At 38.9% G+C, this 20,373-nt stretch overlaps 1 protein-coding gene across 1 annotated transcript in view; it reads left to right on the top strand.

Annotated features, from left to right (window-relative positions):
- The first annotated feature begins 597 nt into the window (after window positions 1-597).
- LOC120537014 (ATP-sensitive inward rectifier potassium channel 12) overlaps window positions 598-20,373 on the top strand; it is a 107,919-nt gene continuing 88,143 nt past the window's right edge. Inside the window, exon 1 of the mRNA XM_039765608.1 lies at window positions 598-1,096. The gene's annotated coding sequence lies outside the window, so the exon portion shown is untranslated. The remainder of the gene's footprint in view (window positions 1,097-20,373) is intronic.

The raw sequence follows: 20,373 nt of genomic DNA, 5'->3' as shown, positions 1-20,373 counted from the left end.
GCAATTTAAATGTATTTGTGTTTCCTTGCTATCTCTTGCAGAAACTTCTGATAGATACAGTAAATAGATAGATAGATAGATAGATACAGTAGTAGCTCTGCCAAAAACAGTACAATGACAGACAGTGAATCTCTCACTGGCTTAAGCATTTTATCTGCCAGTGTTTACAGCTCTCACTGTGTTCCAGAGAGCATTTCATATGAATTCCAAAGAGGGTTTTTACAGCTCTTCTCTGTCCCTACCTGAAAAATAGGTGCTTAGTCATGATTAGCAGAGTTATATAAAAACATTTGACTAAAGCAGTTGCCACGTTGGTCATCTGCCTCGTTAATTAAATCCTTGCCGTTACAAGATATGTCTCACTTTGCTTTTCAATTTAGAAACTGTTAGTACAGGAAAACAATGCAGTGGGTAGATTTTAGCTTACTAAAGAGATTTTTTGAAACACACACACAGAGTCCTAGATACACTCAGGAGCACACACACCGAAGCAATGTGACGGTTACACATACAGAGACACAGAGGCTTGCACGAGGATGCGCGTACACATAACTAGGCAGGCTATGGAATGCACGCACACGCCTGCACACGCGCGCCCGCGCGCACACACACACACGCAGTTTGGCTCGCACGGCTGAAAGTCTCACGCTCGCTCCCTCACTCACTCAGCCACAAGCGCTGGCTAAAGCAAGCATTTGTCATTGAGAGACAGTTAACTGTGGAAATAAATTTAAAATAAGACAATTTAACGTTTTAAGAAAGGATTGTCGCACAATGAAGACTAGATTGGAAATTAAGAACGGAAAACTGTCAAAAAAGAAGACAGAAAAAGAAAATTCATCAAATATTCAAAGGGGAGTAAAGAACCCTAAATCTACTTCTGCTTAAGCCAAGTGGAGACAAGCTGAGCGTACATCGAACAAGGAAACCTAACGCACAGAATAAGTTCTAAACTAGGTCTGGATTTGGAAAGGGTTCTGTCTCTTTATGTTTGCTGGAGGTTTTTCACTTTCTGCCTCATTTCGCTAGCGTACCTGCAGCGCCTTTCCTCGAAATCGGAATAAGGATTGACTTCGCCGACTGTGAAGTAAGCAAGGTAAGTGAATTCCAAGTAACCTACATACTATTTACATAATATTTAATAACTGACGAATAGAGGTGTTTTTTAAGAGGGGCTGTAATAATGGGGGATTATATCGAAACCCACAGAAACCGATGTCCTCATTGCCACACACAGTCAAAAAGTGACCCCAAGGTACGGCCGCTTTAAAAGAATAAGCAATGAACTCATGCCATCCACGCAATCGGACCGCATGCTGTAACCTGCATCCGCGTTTCTAATGTAAGAGCTGAAATGCCAAGGCAATTTTGTTTCTTTTAAGTACAAATTCCTGTAAATGAAAGCCGAAATAACGGGGGTTATCAATTCTGCATCACTTTATAACGAATCGAGAACAATCATTTTCTTGACACAAAGGAGCCCCCGCAGCTTAACAGCTCACTTAGGAAAGTTGGGCAAAATTTCCTAACGCATTTTGTTGCCTAACTTGAGTGGAAGTGGAACTGAGGAAAAGCTTTGAACAAAAGTTGTATGGAAAAGGAGTGGATGACCTGAAGCGCTTCACATGCCCCATATTTCCATCAATCAGTTTTGAGGATACTAATTTAGGGGCTCTTTGACTCTTTTTGTTTCCTAGTTTAAAATAACATTCCACGGTGGGCTTTGGGGGCTGCAGGTTTTTCCCGAAAGCGCTAGGTGAAAGGCAGCATATAACATGTAGCCCACTCAAGCATGGCAGATTTCGCCTTGTGCTTCTAATGCCAGTTATTCTTTAATGCTGTCTTGTAAGAAACTTATATTGGGTGGGGGTATAATTTTATTTATTTATTTTTCTTTTATATAGAGACTAGCCTGAACTTGACATATTTAATGCGCTGTCTGCAAGCTCCACTGTGTTCCCATGGTGACAAGGCTATTTTCATCCAAATACAACACTTAACTGAATGCAGTACCTCTTCATTTTTCTCGTACCACTGCAACGAATCCTGGTCAGCTTGACATGTGCACTTGAGCTTGTTATGTCCTATTTCTACCACTTTGAACATAATTTAGATTAATGTCAAATGCAAATCTCCTATTGCATGCAGTGCCACCTGCTGGGAAGATTTTCAGCTGAAATTGCACTTCACTGCAGGAATGACCTTACCTCGTGCTCAGAGGAGCTACTGCATGTGTATTGCGCTGGATCCTGAAACCTTAAGCACCTGGGCAATATATATATATATAACGAATTTTATATATTTTTTAATATATTATTATTATTATTATTATAATTATAATATATATATATATATATATATATATATATATATATATATATATATATATATATATATATATATATTAAAAATGCTACTGCAGTTTCCTTTCCTTTTAATTAAATACAGAATTTTAAAAGCCATTATATGAAATTGTTGTTTTGCCTTAACCTGGAACTAAAGAACTCTCACTACTAGTAGATATTCCACCACATTTGCAGGCTGGGAAGAAATAATATAAATATATTTATATCTTTATGCGTTTTTTTTTTGTTAACAGTGAAACACTTTTCTCTGTTTCATGTTTTGTTTTATCCATCCATCCATTTTCTGCGTCCACCCTATCCTGACGTAGGCTTTATTATCCCAGAGGGTAATATGGGGGTCAGCAGGAAAGTACAAAACTCAAGACAGAAAAATGACGACCAGTGTTATCATATATTCATATTCAACAGTTATACAAAGATGAATAATTACCTTTTACAGTACACAATAATAATAATAATTCAGAATTCAAGAATTCAAGTGGGTACAGGGTAGTAATGAAGTGGATGTTAAGCTAATCCTTTAAAAGGCACAGTCACGCATAGACTTTTATTCTCTTATCACCAGGCCATTTTAGATTATGCATTTAATGTAACAGACATCTCTTTGGGATGTGAAAAGAGCTCACACATGGGGAGAAAGAGAACAGGCTAACTGCACACAGACCTTGACTGATGATAACATGAAATTCAATATTTCTAAATCTGCGACATCTGCGGAGCCTGAAGTTTACTTCTCCCTGCCCCAACTTCAATATGACACAAATGTCAAAATGTGAGGAAGAGAGATCCCCTCAATTTTTTCTTTGGTTTGAGAGCTGCTTATTACATATTTAAATGTTACTGAGATTTAATTTAACATTATCTTGATCTTTTTTATTATATAATTACAGATTCAATTATCTCCAAAGCTGGCTTTTCCATTATAAATTCAAGAGGAGACCAAGTTTATATCAGGGCTCATGAAATTGCATGACTCTTATTGTGGGAGCATATACACTTAAAAAGGATTAATTTAACACAGCAATTATACAGGAACAAATCGTGGACACAATGCCAGTCCATCACAAGACAGACTCGCCCTCATAATTTGCAAATTTAGAGCTTCCAGTTGGCGTAACTTGAACACATTTGGTAGGCAGGAAGAACGCTGGAGCATTTGGGAAAATAAGAGCTGGAGAACATGCAACTCACCAAAAATCAGGGATCATGCAAACTGCTGCACCAACCTCTCATTTTCACATTTTTATAAATTTCACTATTTTAAAGAAAAACACAGACAAATAACCATTCCTGCACATTTTTTAATATTTGTATTTCCAGACTGTAAGAGTAAGTATCGATTGTTTCTGAAATCTTTCAAATGCCGTCACTGCCTTTTAGATATCATTACATGTCTTTGAAGAGCTGCAACAGTTCTGCAACGCAGCTACCTTTAGACATTTTTGTCCTTGTTTGTTGATGTTGTGCTGTTAGTGGATTTATAAAAACTAAAGTGAATTTCTGAACCTTTTTCTTTTTCTCATGAGTGAGTATCATTCAAGTGTGTGTTTTGTTGGAAATCCACAAAAAAAACAAACACCGACTACCCCTAATTGTGAAGCACTTTGAAATTGCACAATCCTTTAAAATATTTTGTTCAATTTGCTTCCTATTGCAAATGAAATCAAATTTTTACCTTCGAGTTGCACATTATCTGCTATTACCTGTTCCAGTTTCTGCAGACTGCTTCTAAATGACTTAAACCTTCCTAAGTACCCGTTTAGCGCTGATGGAAGGAGATTACCCACAGTTTAAAAGGTTTCTAATTCCAAAGTGCTTACGTCTCCAAATCAAAAACCCAGTTTTTGTCAGGGGAGAGCCTAGCAGATAGGCTTCTCCGGTTAGGACATGTCCACATACGACACATCATGAATGCAAGAGAGGGTGCAAAGTGGAGCTGACTGCTTTGTCCATTTGCTTGTTCGATGTTCTCATCTCAAATCATCCAAATGTCCAATCCAGATTGTTCTTGACATACGGCCTTATACAATTACACTGGTATGCAGACCTTCAGTCCTGGTGGTCTTCAGCGGCCAGACATTTTCATTACGGCTAATCATTTAATCAGGGTTTATATTTTGCCAGTAAAGGAACAGTTAGTTGTTTTTTTAGATATATTAGGCTTTGCTTGACAAGCTTAAAGAACAAACTTTGCAGTTTTAAATCATTATTCGACTATATATATAATAAGGGTGCATTAGATCACGTCATTTTCTAATAGCAAACTGCTTCGTAAAGCTCAAAGGTTGATCTTTAACAAGACTTAACAGAGTTTCTCATTTATCCATCCATCAATTATCCAACCTTCTATATCCTAACTACAGGGTCACAGGGGTCCGCTGGAGCAAAACCCAGCCAAGACCGGACACAAGGTAGGAAACAAACCCCGGGCCGGGCACCAGCCCACCACAGAGTTTCCTTAAGGAAAACATCCTTAGACTAACAAGAGACATGATATACAATTGAGGTGAAAGGAGTCAAACTTAAGAAATTGGTTTGAAGTCTGCCTGAAGAAGGTGCCTTGAAAGGCTTCATATTGTAATCTGTTCAGTTAGTGTCTATGCAGAGGTCACGGCAGCCCGACTTTTCTCAAGGAGGCACACGGAGTCTCAGGAAGGCAGCAGAATCGGGCTTTAATTACATGTTTCATACGCAGACTCAAATCATGTGCAATGAGCAGCCATGGATGGGCAAACCATACTTTTATTACAATTCTTATCTCCTAACACATTTGTCTCTGTCATCTGACTCCCTAACATTCCATTCCCTGCTATCCAGCCTCCCACTGGTTCCCAGTTCACCGGGCGTAGCGTCTTTCCTACATCAACATATGCTTGACAGTGCCTAATCCTGCCTAGTACTGGTCCAGTTGTCGCCACCAATATTTATAACCTCAAGTTCATATCTCTTATCTGGAGTAGTGGAATTCACTCTCCTCCATCCTTCAGTCTATAATATATTGGTGGTTTCTAGCTTATTCAGATACATCAAAAATAACAGACCTAAGCCTTTCCAGTTTAATTCTTACAGTGCTTGGGCTTAATAAAATATAATACTTATTTCTTTTATGTGCTCATGATTCATTCTGAATACATATTAATCAATAGTAAGTTGAATATATCCCTCTATATTAGCTAATAAAAGGTGTCATTTTGCTTGATGCCTCACAAATGGTCATTTCTGAAATTACAGAGTGCCTGTTATACCGGTACTAAGAGCAATGTAAGAAATTGGTTAGAACAAAATATCTCCAACTCTCCGATGACAGCAGGCTGAGTCTTCGGGATTTATCGTGAGATCGCCTTCTAGTTTTTGTATTAATCTCTTTCAAGACTTCATATTGTTTTACTGATACCTTTATTTAAGGTCACTTACAATGCAGTCAGTTACATTTCTTTTGTTTTTCCAATCAGAGCACAGAGAGGTGAAGTAACTTGTTTGTGGTCACACAGTATCAATAGCAGGATTCAAACCCACAACCACTATGCCATTCTTTTCTTCCTGACTATGAGCTAATTGGAGCACAGCAATAAAATGAGAGCATATAATCGTATTCTTCAGAAGCGAGGACTACCGTTTTGTAGTCACAGTGAAGTGTTTTATTACCACAAACAACTGTCCTTTTGTTTCACCACTTATTACTGAGCACAAATACTTTCAAACTGCAAAAAAATGTCAAGGCACTACTTGGAAAATCAGAGCCCATTGTGCGACTTTACTGAGATCTCAGCTCAAACTTATAAGGAGACATTTGTGAGAACACGGGTATTTTTTTTTTCTCAGGAGAAAAATCTGAGAAGCAGGGGACAAAAGAACATGTCTCCATTTTATTTTGTTCTGATCTCATTGTTGTCTAGAAGAAAGCAAAAAGACATTAAGGAGATCTCTTTTTCGATCTCTCATTCCTGTGGGTTAAGATTAATGGTCTGTTTGTATGGTTTTCGCCAGGAGTAGGTCACTTTCTGTGACAAACTAAGGGTAATACTGGCGGATGTGTCTGCTACTTCTAAGGAGGGCAGATCACAATTTGCAGCTGTGAACTGCCAGAATTAGAATTGATCCATTTTTCAACAGAAGTAAGCAATGAGGTTCAAGCTGAAGAGTCTGGATGAACTCCTCAGATTTCATTTGCTCTGCTGTAACTAAGAAAAGGTAAAACACACAGATGCTAAAATTCTTTTAACAAAAGATGAAATAAGTTAGAGGGTGCAACTAATTAGGGAATTGACCCCAACTGAAAACAGCAAGAAGAGGCCAAGCTCTGAGGTAGATGGTGCGCTCTTCACCTCTTTGCCTTTGTTATATATTATATTATATTATCTGCGGTGGGCTGGCACCCTGCCTGGGGTTTGTTTCCTGCCTTGCGTTCTATGTTGGCTGGGATTGGCTCCAGCAGACCCCCGTGACCCTGTATTCGGATTCAGCGGGTTAGAAAATGGATGGATGGATGGAGACCCCCTGTGACCCTGTAGTTAGGATATAGCAGGTTCGGTAATGGATGGATGGGTGGATATTATATTATAGTTCTTCTTACTTTCTATCAGTATCTTTGGGAAGCTGAAGAAGATGGCCGATTTGAAGTTCTCATTACCTTGGACGGATTTAATTTGGCCACTTTGATGACTTCTATCCTCGAGACCAGAGTGTTGCTTGTTTTAAAGCTAAAATAAACAAGAAATTCTTATTATTTCTCTTTTCCAGTTATCTATTTTTCGAAATCACTAATTCCAACTAAGGATCACGAGGTAGTTTAGTTAAAAAAAATAGATTATCAGTAATGCTAAATACAGTAAATTGAAAGTGTTAAATATTAATGTAAGCAAGATAATCACTACTAGCCAACCCACGGCGTACCATATGCCGCATAATCAGGCCGGTTTTTTAATGATTTTTAAGCACAGGGAGAAAATTAACATTTGAAAAATCGGTAATGTAATAAATCGGCAAGAAAAGCAACATTATAACAATGCACAGAACGAACCAACACACAATCGTCCGTGACTGAAAACTGGCGGACCGCCATCGCTCATGTGCCCACCTCTAACTCGTCACTTGAGTCGTTGTCATCTTTGCACAGTCCAGATGCACCTGTGACTCACGTAGACTTTCCGTGTTCCTGCAGGAGCATCTAAGAAGACGCATGTTTGTCGCAGATGCGAATTGCTGTATGTAGCGTGTAAAACAGTTTGCTAGGGTGCACACGGTCATGCGTCATAACCGAAAACTCGGTTTTTAAAGACTGCTTACTTCATTGTGTTTTAACCTCAGTTGTAAAGGATTGTTTTAAGGATCCCATGTGATACCCCTCGCAAACCGTTTTACACGCTACATATGGCGATTCACCTCCGCGAGAAACATGCCTCTATGAACAGTCAACGTGGCTCGGAGGTGCCAGGAGTTGGTGGGCATGGCTTCTTCCTGTGTGCACCATAGGTGTCTTACTTGTCGGCGGCTCAGTGAGTCCACGCCCCTTCCGGCGTGCTTTCCATGGTTGTCTTGCCTTAGTGAATTATATATATAGATTCTTCAAATAATAGCATAAATATAATAATAAACACCTTTGCAACAAATATATATTAACAAATAATTATTAGTTTAATTCACCAAATAGCGAGCTAGTGGGTGCTTTCAAGAGTTAACTTTTGATTTATTTTAGGGTGATTTAGAATGATGTCTTGGAATTTACTGTGGAGTCTACATCATATATATGAATACTTTTAAAATGGAGGATAAAGTGCATTACTTTCATCATGTTGTTAGCTGGGCTGTGGCAGCATCAACATTCTCATTCTGGTCACCATCATGTGTACTACTCAGGCTGGTGTCACGGGTGCCACAATAAACAAAGTAGAGTTCAGCTCCCCAGAAATAAGTGAGCACCACAGCTGAGAGTGATTTTAATAGGCATCAGACTCCATATGTCAAATTCATTCATCTATCTTTTTTCTAAATCGGCTTAAACCAAATTTTGAAAAGTCAAAACGTATTACAGTGTAGATTTCTGATTTGAATGTTTTCATGCAGCTGGGTACTTTTCTGATGCAAAATCACTATCACTAACATAGCTCAGCAATAAAAAAGTGACAAGATAGGCCCTATTATCATTGTTAGAGCTAATTCAGCAGATGTCTATATCCAGGGCGACCGATTAGTGTTATAGATTAGGCAGGCTTTTACTTAAGGTCTGCTTTTAGCCACTTCAATTCATTTATTAATACTGCATATTTCCATTCTTAGTCAGACGCCTTTACGTTCTTCACATTTTGTTACGTTGCAGCCTTGTGCTAAAATCATTTAAATTCATTTTTCCCACATCAATGAACACTCAATACACCAGAATAACGAAGCAAAAATTGGATTTTAGAAAGCTTTTCAAATTTATTAACAATACATAAGTATCCAGACCCTTTACCTAGTGCTTAGCTGAAGTCCCTTTGGCAGCAATTACAACGTGGAGCCTTCTGGGGTTTGACGTGCTAAGCTTTACACACCTGAATTCTGGGATTTCTGCCACTCTTCTCCTTCGATCCTCTCAAGCTCTGTCGTGTTAGATGGACTCCTTTGGTGGACAGCTGCTTTCATGTATCTGTAGACCAGTGGTTCCCAATCTATACCCCTAAAAGATGTTTGATTAAGTTTTGCACCCCCTACAAAAGTAATATCTTATTTGAAGATGAAGAAGTCAAATTTCTCATTTTTGAACCAGAAATTGAGCCACTTATAGTACAGCAGGTGAGCAAACTGAACACAAAAAAATAAAGTTTTAACTTAGTGCATACGATTTAAATATAAATTGGGAAATTTACTTTTATAAATCTCAACAATCATGTAAAAGTGTCCCCCGTGAAACTTTGATGCTTTATTAACGATGTGGCATGAGGAAATGACACACGATCAATGATTGAGGGGTTTGGAGGATTAGAGACCCCCATTAAGCAATGGGTGCTGATGCGTCACAAACAGTCAAACACAGTTAATGAACTTTGTCCTCCAATAACACCTTCACTGCAGTTCAAAAACAGATTCAGTTCAAATTGTTGTGCTTCTGCTTGGACCACTAGCAGGAGAGATGGGCTTAGTGTAAGCAGCAAGTGTTACATATAAATTAGTCCCCTTGTTAGTGATGTTTCTAAATCAAGGCTTGTACAGAAGTCAATACTAGACCTCACCCTTCTCTACAAATCATTGCAAGGCTCAAATTGCATTATCTTAAAAAAAATGTATTCATTTTTACAAAAGGAACCTTCTTGAACATGGACCTCTGTGGCTCATTCACAGGTGACAACACATTCAATTCTTTTCATATCATAGAACAGGAGCACTAACTCATAAATGACCTACAATGACGGCACAAAACAAGGCACCGATTGCACCATGATAAAAGTTACACAATGCACCTCACTCAATTTCAGCAAATCTCAACACAACCTTCCTCTTAGTTGCACCCCTTGAAATGCCATCTTGCACCCTCTGGTGGTGCGGGCAACCCAAGAAGGGAACCCCTGCTCTAGAGATGTTCAATGATGTTCAACTCTGGGCTTTGGCTAGGACATTCAGGGACATTTCTAGAATTGTCCCAAAGTCACTCCGGTGTTGACTTTGCTTTGTGCTTAATGTCATTGTCCTGTTGGAGGATGATCCTTCAACCCATTTTGGTGTAGACAGCGCTCTGACTTTCGATTAAAGATATCTTTGTAGTTTGCTCTGTTCAGCTTTTCCTCAACCCTGACTAGCCTCTCAGTTTGCCATTATGTTGCCACCACCATGCTTCACTTTTGGAATGGTATTTCCTATATGATAAGCAGTAACCGTTTCCTGTAGACACAACACTTAGAATTGAGGCCTTACAATTCAATCTTTGTTTCATAAAACCAGAGAATCTTGCTCCTCATAGTTTGAGAGACCTTTATCTGCCATTTTGTAAACTCCACGAGGACTTTCATGTGTCGCCTGGCCACAATCCCATAAAGTCCAAGGTTTGTGGAGTGCTGCAGTTGTGGTTGTCCTTTCAGAAGTTTCTCCCCTGATTGCTTATTTTGACCAGACAGCTAGCTCTAGGAAGAACCACAGTTGTTCGAAACGTATTCTATTTAAGAATTACAGAGGCCACTGTGCTCTTGGGAAGCTTCAATGCTACAGATTTTTTCTGTAGCCTTCTCCCGAACTGTGCCTTGATCCAATCCTGTTTCTAAGCTCTGCAGGCAATTCTTTCGACCTCACAGCTTGTTTTTATTTTCTCTGATACACTTTGTTAGCTGTGAGATCTTCCACACAGAGGTGTGTACCATTCCTAATCATATTCAATCAATTGAATCGACCACAGGTGGACTCCAACAAGGTTTAGAAACATCTCAACAATGTTCAATAGAATGGGATGCACCTGGCCTAGATTTCAAGTGTCATAGCAAAGGCTCTGAATACTTGTGTCAATACATATCCGTTTTTTACTCTTATTAAACTAGGGGGCTTCGTCCCCTGCTCGGCCTGCGCTACACGCCAGCCAATTCACCCCTCTGCCACTCGCATATGTGTATTTCACTTTCACCAAACAACAAATCTTTCAATTCTCATGGATACGCCTCTTCATTGGGAAGAAAAACTACTTTTCCCTGATGGCAACATGAATTAGACGATCTACATGTCTCTGAACAATATATTTGATCTCTTTTCACTGTTCCATTATTTCACCGAGTAATAATTTCCATTTGTTTGTGCTAATACGATCTTTACTCTCATTTTTTTTTTGAGAATTTCAATTTTTAGTACTTTCATTATCTCTAACCTGCTCTACATGTGTATCATGCCAATGTTTTTGAATTCCTTACGACATTCTACTTTGTCATCTACTGTTTGACTTTTATTTCCAGCCCCGGGCATGGTTAAAGCTCGGCGCAAAGTCTCATCTCATGGAACGTGAAAATATCTCTCTGTGAAAGTCACGTCTCGTTATCCAGGCTTAAAAGTCTTGTCTCGTCCCAGGATTTTTTTATTATAATAGAGAGATTTACAAAAATATCTGATGTCCTATTTTTGCTTTGTCATTCTAGGGTATTTTTGTTTGATAAAGTAATGATTTTAGCATATGGATGTAATATAACGAAATTTGTAAAAAGTGAAGAGGCCTGAATACTTTCTGAAGGCACTGCATGTCATAACATATTTCTAATATAACAGCTTTCACAATGAAAATGTGATGAAAGATTCTTAGAAACCTTAAGATAACATTATATAGTTAAATGAGTCTAAGACAATGTAGTTAGTATCAGACAAATAAGGTTAGAAAGAAATTGAATAATACAAATTAGAAAACCGTAGGCTGTTGATTCTGCGATGGTTTGTTCTATTGCCAGTTCGGGTGTGAAAACCTGAAGCTCACTTTTGCATGTTAATTAGTGAGAAACAGGTTAGCATTTCTCATCTGTGTTTTTAACATCATTGTGATCAGATGTTGGGTGATTTATTTGTTTTATGATGTCTTCACTGAAACAGCGTTTTGCATGAACGCATTGCATAATGTCTTCAATGAAACAGTAGTGCTTGCCCTTATGAGGGTGGAGGTCTCATCGCTGCAGGCAGTCAAGGTGGAAGTTTTAATGGGGAAGCGGTTCTCATCACTAATCCGCTACTTACTGGCAAAGGCACATTAATCTACATTTGAAAGATGGAATGCTAGAAACGGTGAGAGATCACTCTGCAGAGTTCTTTACTACAATTTTTTTGTCAAATTATTATTTATAGCTATGTATGTCTACCATAAGTTACTTTGCTTAAAGAAGAAATGGTCAAAGGGGCCAAAAAATGCAAACATATGCTTTCTAGTCTGAATAACGGTAGTGATCAAAATATCAGAAAGATACTTCATAAAGTTTATGTAAAGGTTAAAGTGGATTGGCTGGACAGAGCAGCTTGTTTTTGACATAAATTACATGATCTAGATTTCTGTAGTGCAGTGGATGTCATGGATAAGTAAATGGACTCTGAAGCACATGGTTTCTGGTTGAGTTTCTATCACCCACTGACTATGTGATCCTGAATCTTCGGCTGGTGTTCACTACAGCCAGATGTTACATAAAATAAAGTTTGTTGGTTTCAATCAGTGTTTTTGTTTTTGGGGATGAAATTATGGTGGGTACCTGGAAGAGAAAGAGATGCTGTAGATGGGAAGGAGCTATCTAGAAAAGTCATGCGGAGTCTGCATGTGTATGAGTGAGAGAGCAAAACTTATGAAAATTGAAATTCTGATTAAAACATATTTGCTTGAGTACATGTCTGTGGAAGCCTTGGGAATGATCTTGGCTTTGATCATCTCGTTGAGTTGGGAAAAAGGAATGCAGATCATGTTGCTCCTAACTTGAAGTAAGCAGGCAGTGCATCTGGCATAAAACAAGCTCATTGGAAACACATAGAAGGAGGTGTGGAAGACTAGAGTAGTGACAGTGGTGATGGATGTCAGCAGAGAAAGGAGATGGCCACTAGTAAACCTTATGTGAGTAGAGCACCATGCATTCAAAATATATTTAGCTTCAAGCACCATGATGAAATGATGGCTAAATAATTCCATAAAAATTACCCAAAAAGACAATAATATTTTCATATAGTACAACCACTGATGGACAGTATTAAAAGACATATCAACATTAACATGAAATACTCAACACCAAAAGCAAAAACACAAACGAATACTCAGAAATTACCAATTGCTTTACATTGGACAAAGTGCTTAATTATATAGTACATAAATAACTGACATGATTCATGATAATGATAATAACTACTCAGAAATATTGAGATGTACTTGCCTCAAAATATTTGTCTTACTTGAAAAAATCTAAGAACATAACTAAAACTCTTAGACCACACAGGTTATTGATTTGGAAATTAACTAATAACAACAACAAAAACAATTTATCTCCAGTATATTCCAAAATCACACAATGAATGCCTCCATGGGTGTTAACAGGCCCTGTTTTTTGACAGCCCACCAGCATTAACTCCCGAAGAAGACAAGAAAAAAATTCCCAAAGAATCTTGTAGGGAAAAAACATAGAAGAAATCTTCAGAAAGGCAATTCAAAGAGAGACCCCCCACCTTCCAGGTAGGTTAGGCATGCAATGGGTGTTTAAAATGGAGTAAATACAATACACAAGGCAGAATATTAGAAATCCAAACAGAGCTAGATGGCCAGTCGATCATTGCTACCTCAGAAAAGCAGTACAACAGCACAAACTACTTTGTTCTTGCACAGCACTCCTCACAAAGCGCAGCGTCAGGTCTCAAGGCAAAATACAAGAATAAACAACACCTTTCACTTAAAACAGAATTATCACATATGAGGATACAGATTTGTTCTAATACATCAAAAAACAAGTAGAAACAAATTAGCATAAATAAAAAAAACAACAATATCTGTCCATCAACTAATTGTAGAACCACCCACTGCCAGATTGTAGAAAAGAAGTCAGACAGGCCAAACACAGTCAGATAAGGTTTAGTGAGTCTCTGGTTCGGTCCCTTGGGCTCAGTGTGGCTGCAGGTTTTCATCCCAACCAATTATTTATTTGAATCAGTCTCCAATATTAATTGACCAAACACAGTAAAACCTCAGTTAATAAAACAGTTGCATTCCAGGATTTTAAGTTGTTATAAGAAACTTTGACAGAGTGGAGACATGTTGAGTGCTAACTAGCACGCAAGGAAGAATTTTAAAGTATTCTGTTCATATGGAAATAGTAACCCTACTGTATAAATCACATAGACTTACAAGTTTACACATCCTTTAAATCGTCTCACAAGAAAATCAACCAATGGGTGACGTGACAGAGCTCTAGCCTTCAAGACCTGAGGTGTAACTGAAAAGTTCAGACTACATGAGCACACAAGAAGAAACTCTGCCAAGAACACAGGAGGATCCAAGGGCCTGCCAAAGCAACCCAGAAACAGGCTACCCAGGCACAAAGAAAATGTAATATTCTGCAAATAAAATATTATTCTAGGTAAGAAACTGCATTGTGTATCATGGAAACATTTGACTAAACTTCAATTTTAAGCAAATGTGTCGTCTTCTGGGTAATGGGGTGGTGGGATGCCCATGAAAGCAGTGCTCCAACCAGATGCAGTTGGGTTTGCCCATTTTCCCTGTTTCTCTAGGTTGTCACATTGGTCTTCTGTATCTCTAAATCATGCTTACAATGTTAATTGGACCTGCATGATTTACTATGCCTTTCTATGCAAAGGTTCCTTGTTTGGACTTGGTCTTTCCTTGGTCTTCCATCCAGTGGTGGCCGGACACTCTCTAGCCCCTGCAACCATGAATTTACGTTGGTCTGATAATGGCCTGTTAAATGTTTTAGTCTTATGCAATCAACAGTTCTGAACTGTATATAAAAGGTGTAACTCTGACCTCTTCATTATATGTGTGTTCTGTCCAAACTTCACATCAACAGGTTAGCAGGAAATGAAAACAAGCTTGTGTGGAATTTTATATTTCTTTGCTAGTGTTCTTGCAATACCTTGGTGAGCACAGTTATCACTCTGTGATTGTTGCAAACACCAGAGAAACATATTGAATTTGTACCTGCTGTGATTGAGAACCCATATGCTCAGGTCCTAAAAGACCATGCAAGCTGGCTTATGGCATCCACATGAACTGCAGACTAAACACATAGTGCTTAGTGTGACTATACAAAATGAAGCTTGATTCAGTTTCCGTTAATTTGTACTTACACTTGTCTTATAAACCATTCTACTTTAGTTTTTTTCTGCAAAACTGAGTATTTCACAAGGATGTAGAGATGATTCACCTTATCTAGCCTACTTAAGACCATGTCACATTAGACAACTTCTCCAGTGATTTTCAGCCTCAGACTTCATTTACATAATCTTAGTGATTTGGCCTAGTCGTGTAATGTGACATACCTAACGAACGATACAATCAAACCGGTTTGATTTCATTTTAACTCTTTGAGGGCTGAATATTTTTTCGTCAGTCAGCAGAAATGTGCAGCACAGGAGCTGCTGGAGCCAAAGGTGGATCTGACAAGAGAAAGAAGCAAATGTGGAAAGGAAAATACTCTGTAGACAGTGTTTTGTGTATTATTGCTGAATTAGATTCTGACTTACTGATACTCCGATTTTGATGCAAGTGATGTACCAGCATCAGATGATCGGCCCCCAGCTGATCGTAGTGCTGAATGCGTTTGTGTGGTGGATGGCAGCAGCATGAAGACACTGCTGTATGTTGTAATTAGTGGACATCCCACCTCGAAAAAGTTAAGCTGTAGCGGCAGCCTTGTGTGTGTGAGAGTTGAAAACTAATGAGCACTCAACCAGAAGTACATTCCATATAATGTAGGGATGAAGAATAAGGCACACAAGCATTTTGGACCTTGCAAGCATTGGAATGGCTTGTCTGTGTGATGTTTAATGTTTTTACGTCCCATGATAGAATGGAACAAAGAAAAAAACAACACCTACATGGTGGCTGAACTTGCCATCCCTGTAAACTCTTTGCATGAACACCAGATCCAAAAGGCAGCACAGCGTTGTCCATCACAGAAAGAGGTGAACTCATGATACTTTGTGATACTGTCCTGGAAAGTAATTAGACAGTTGTGTAATTTGATATCTCCGGTGATATCTCGTCTTATAAATTGGCATATTCAGATCACCAACGTCACTCTTCGAGTTTGTCATCACCTCTGACTAGACGTCAGGTAATGTGGCATCAGCTTCAGTTGGCAAAATTATCTTCCATAGGGTTTTGACAAACATAGTCTCCATATCAACTACAGTAATGACTTGATAGTCTGTTCCAGATTTCTACAGCCCTTTTTCTTTGGAATTGCTTTCTGGTTTCATTGTTCAATGCACTTCCATTCCTCCATTTTTATTCCCTTTAGTGTCTACAAGTGCATGACTCCAAATCTAACTGAATTAATTCATCTGTATGCCTTTTTCATCTTTTGAAGACTGGTCTGGCCCCACTGGACTGCCTCTGTTCTGGACTAAAGTGGTCAACTGTCAGTACAGAAGGTCCTATAGCCCAATGACACCCTTGGATACTCTTCTCTGGTCAACAGTTAGAAGTTCTATACCTAGCTGGTAGAACTGTGGTCATGGTAGCAGGCAAACACATTGCAAAGTTTGAGCAAAATGTCCCTATATTAAACGCGTTTTCAATAGAACCCTTAAACAGGTGGATGGGTGGCTAAGGCTAAGGATCTGCACTGGTTTCTGGAAGGTTGCTGGTTCAAATCACGTTAGTGCCAGAAGGGATCCTACTCTGTTGGGCCCTTAACCTGAAAACTGCTCCAGGGGTGCTGTACAATGGCTGAACCCCTAGTCTGAGCCCCAAAGGTCATGCAAAAAGGCAATTTCTCCTCGGTGATTAATATAATATATCAAATCAGTGTTTTAAATATCAGTTTTTAAAAATTATTTTCAAGATAATCTTTTGATTAAACTCTATACTCCATGTTTGTGTCATTTTGTCTTTCCCTATGTTAGAGTGTCTGCCCAAGTCTTCCAGATGTGATTTTCCTCCTTCCTGCCATATTTTTATTTCATCTCTAAATCTCACAAGTATACTTTATTATGTTACTTTTTTTAGACAGACTTTGTAGTGCTTTGAGCGTAGAAAGATACTGTCTTTGCTTTGGGGGCTGGCTGAAAGGATTGCACACAAGCTTAGTTATCGTACGTGTTTTGAAAAAAAGGCCTTCACTGAAACCAATGTGAAAATTTAGAATTGTTTGTCAAAATTCAGAGCATAGTTGTAACCAAAAAAATTGGATTCTTTTGTTTGTTTTTCTTGAGCTGCTCGAGTACTAAGCTGTTGTAGATCACTGCTTTGTAGACCCAAAGTTTGGAAGTCCATTGTGTTTGTTAGATGGAGGTGGTGTGCTGACTTCACACTTTACTTCATTTTTGGCTCTTCAGACAGTCGTCTGGACTGCCAGACGAGGACAGGGATGGCCTGCTCTGTGTTAGTCCAACGCGCCGATAACAATTTCAGAGTGACGATAACTCAGAAATGAACTGATGACACTCAAAGCAAAACCTTATATTTTGCTGTGGTACACCTGCTTTTTATTACCAAGTGTGATGGAGATAACCCAGGATAACACAGAGCAGAACGAGATTTTTTAGTGTATGCCAAGTCACTGTTCAATATATGGTAGAACGAGAATGACTATGGGTGGCATTAATAACTTTTACTGTTTTTACTTAATTCTTTATTCACATTCATTTTATAAGTTTGTGTTTTGATGCCGATTTTCTTCTTCTTCTTTCGGCTGCTCCTGTTAGAGGTTGCCACAGCGGATCATCTTCTTCCATATCTTTCTGTCCTCTTCATCTTGCTCTGTCACACCCACCACCTGCATGACCCCTCTCACCACATCCATAAACCTCCTCTTAAGCCTTCCTCTTTTCCTTTTTCCTGACAGCTGCCAACATGCCATCATAATCTAAAACAATTTTAATTCAACATTGAATAATTCAACTTTTGAATCAACTTTATAACATTATCAAAAGCCACAACTGGTGCTCTCTTCTTTAATAATATGGAAACCCTGCAGCACCGTCCGTGAACACCAGTCTCCCCAGCCATCTCTGCTGCAGGAGCTTCCCGAGGTCCATAAACTGAAATATTCAACAAGTTTATTAATTTGTGATTAAGCATCCATTTCTGAAACCACAGTAAACCAGGACATACAAACAAGTAGTGTTCATGGTTCCAGCCCAGCAAAGAGATACAGCAATTATGGAAATCTATCAATCAATCAATCAATCAATCAACATTTATTTATATAGCACATATTCATACAAAAAAAATGTAGCTCAAAGTGCTTTACAAAATCAATATAAAAATAGAAGACACAATAAAAAATAAACATAGGTCAACATTAATTAACATAGAATAACTAAGGTCCGATGGCCAGGGTGGACAGAAAAAACAAAAAAAAAAAAACTCCAAAAGCTGGAGAAAAAATAAAATCTGTAGGGGTTCCAGACCACGAGAGCACCCAGTCCCCTCTGGGCAATCTACCTAACATTAGTCAAACAGTCCTCTTTGTATTTATGGTTTTCATGGAAGGACCTGATGATGATGGTCACGTAGACTTCTGGCTTTCAGTCCATCAATGTTGGTGCATCATGATGCTTTGAGTAGGTGGTGGTGGCTCAGGCCGCCACCACAAAGAAACCGGAAAAAGAAACAGAAGAGAGAGTTGGGGTCAGTACGGATTTTAGAGCCACTGTGAATAGTTATTATGAAGAATTGAACATACAGAGTATCAGGATTAAGATAAGTATATCAGACATAAAGAAAAATAAATTCTCAACTCATGAGAGCAAAGAAATCGACAGACAGTGGATGATGGATGGTTACACTTGTATTTCAGCCAGCAATGACAAAAGGGTGAACATTTAATAAAACATATAACTCATTACACAAATATATCCAGACAAGGCCAGCTGCTTTGGCTTGTATGTTATATTAATGTTGTTTTGTATTACAAGGTTCCAAAAACCCAGAGTGTATTTTGTAAAGTATAATATAATATAATCTATCTACTATATAATAAAACACTAAGGCCAGGGTGTCCAACCCCTCAGACTTTGGTTTCATTAATCAGTTTGGCATTGGTGATGTGACAAAAGTGAAAGTGCAAGCATGAGACACAGCACTCTTGGGATGTGGATCACAATTCTCAGATTCCTTGAGAAAGCTAATGCCAGGGTTCCTGGAAAAGAGAATTGCAGAACTTCAGATCCAGGAGGAACTGTATGGATTATGGATTCTGTCCAGGTGCTGGAACTCATTACTGCTGAGGATCCTGAAGGGGACATGGGAGTATGCCCAACTGGTGTACTTTTCTTTTGTAGACTTAAAGAAGGTATATGAGCATGCTCCTCAGGGGATTCTGTGGGGTGTGCTGGGAAAGTGCAGGATTCTAGGGCTATTCAGACCATGTATAATCCCAAGGAGAGCTGTATCCACAAGGAAAAACATCAGCACTGTTCTCAGTGGGTGTGGGACTTATATTATATCTATATATATAAAATTATTTCCGCGTTTGAAATGGAAATTATGTATGATAACGCGATATGGAAATTACGCATTGCGTAGTGCGCCCCTCGTTGTCCTCTCCCAGCCCTCCTCTCTGGACTCCAGTGCTTAAAGACAGACAAAACTGCCACACTGTAACTTTTTTTTAATTCCCAGTACTTGATAGTAGAAAACAGCTTTGCTTCTTTCCACTTTTTAACTGTGCCGAGCTGTAAACCAACTTTAGCGGCAATGGGTCGTAAGAACAAAGTGGACGCTGGGAGCCGCGGTTTAAATTTGAATCACGTGGGATGTGCTGTTCAGATAGCAATGTGAAATTAACAACTTTAAGCCATCCACCTGTACCGTTGTTGTCTCTTAGTTCTGGCGCAAATCCACATTCAGCTCATTTTCTACAGAACATTACGAAATACAATTCGTGTTTTCAGATGACATCGTTTGACAGCACGGCTCCTACCGAACAGTCTAGGTTTATGCCGACATACTGGGGCAAATCCCAAAAAAAAAATGTATTGGGGAACTTAAGGAACCATCAACATCGACAAAAAGAGTCAGGTTACACAGAGAAAGTGAGACAGAAGCAGATCGCGAGAGAAGGCTCGCTGATCAACGTATACGACAATCACAATTGAGGGCCTCGCAAACACCCGAACAACGTGCTGAACAGAAACGGATTCGACGGATGCAGTCTTCACAGGCTACCACGTCACACAGGCGTCAGTTGCCTGATGCAAGACACAAATTCCTCCAGATTCTGCATTTTATTTTTTTCCCTTCCGCTCAGTGAGTGAAGCCACTGGGTAATCTGCTAATTATATTATATTATATTATATTGTATTATATTATATTATACTATCTGTGTAAGCACGTGCTGTAAAAAGCTCGAGCTCCTAGAAA

The sequence above is a fragment of the Polypterus senegalus genome, chromosome 10 (assembly GCF_016835505.1).
Source record: "Polypterus senegalus isolate Bchr_013 chromosome 10, ASM1683550v1, whole genome shotgun sequence".
NCBI classification, from domain to species: domain Eukaryota; kingdom Metazoa; phylum Chordata; class Cladistia; order Polypteriformes; family Polypteridae; genus Polypterus; species Polypterus senegalus.
Note: the sequence above shows the minus strand (reverse complement) of the source record. Positions and strands in the feature narration are given on the sequence as shown.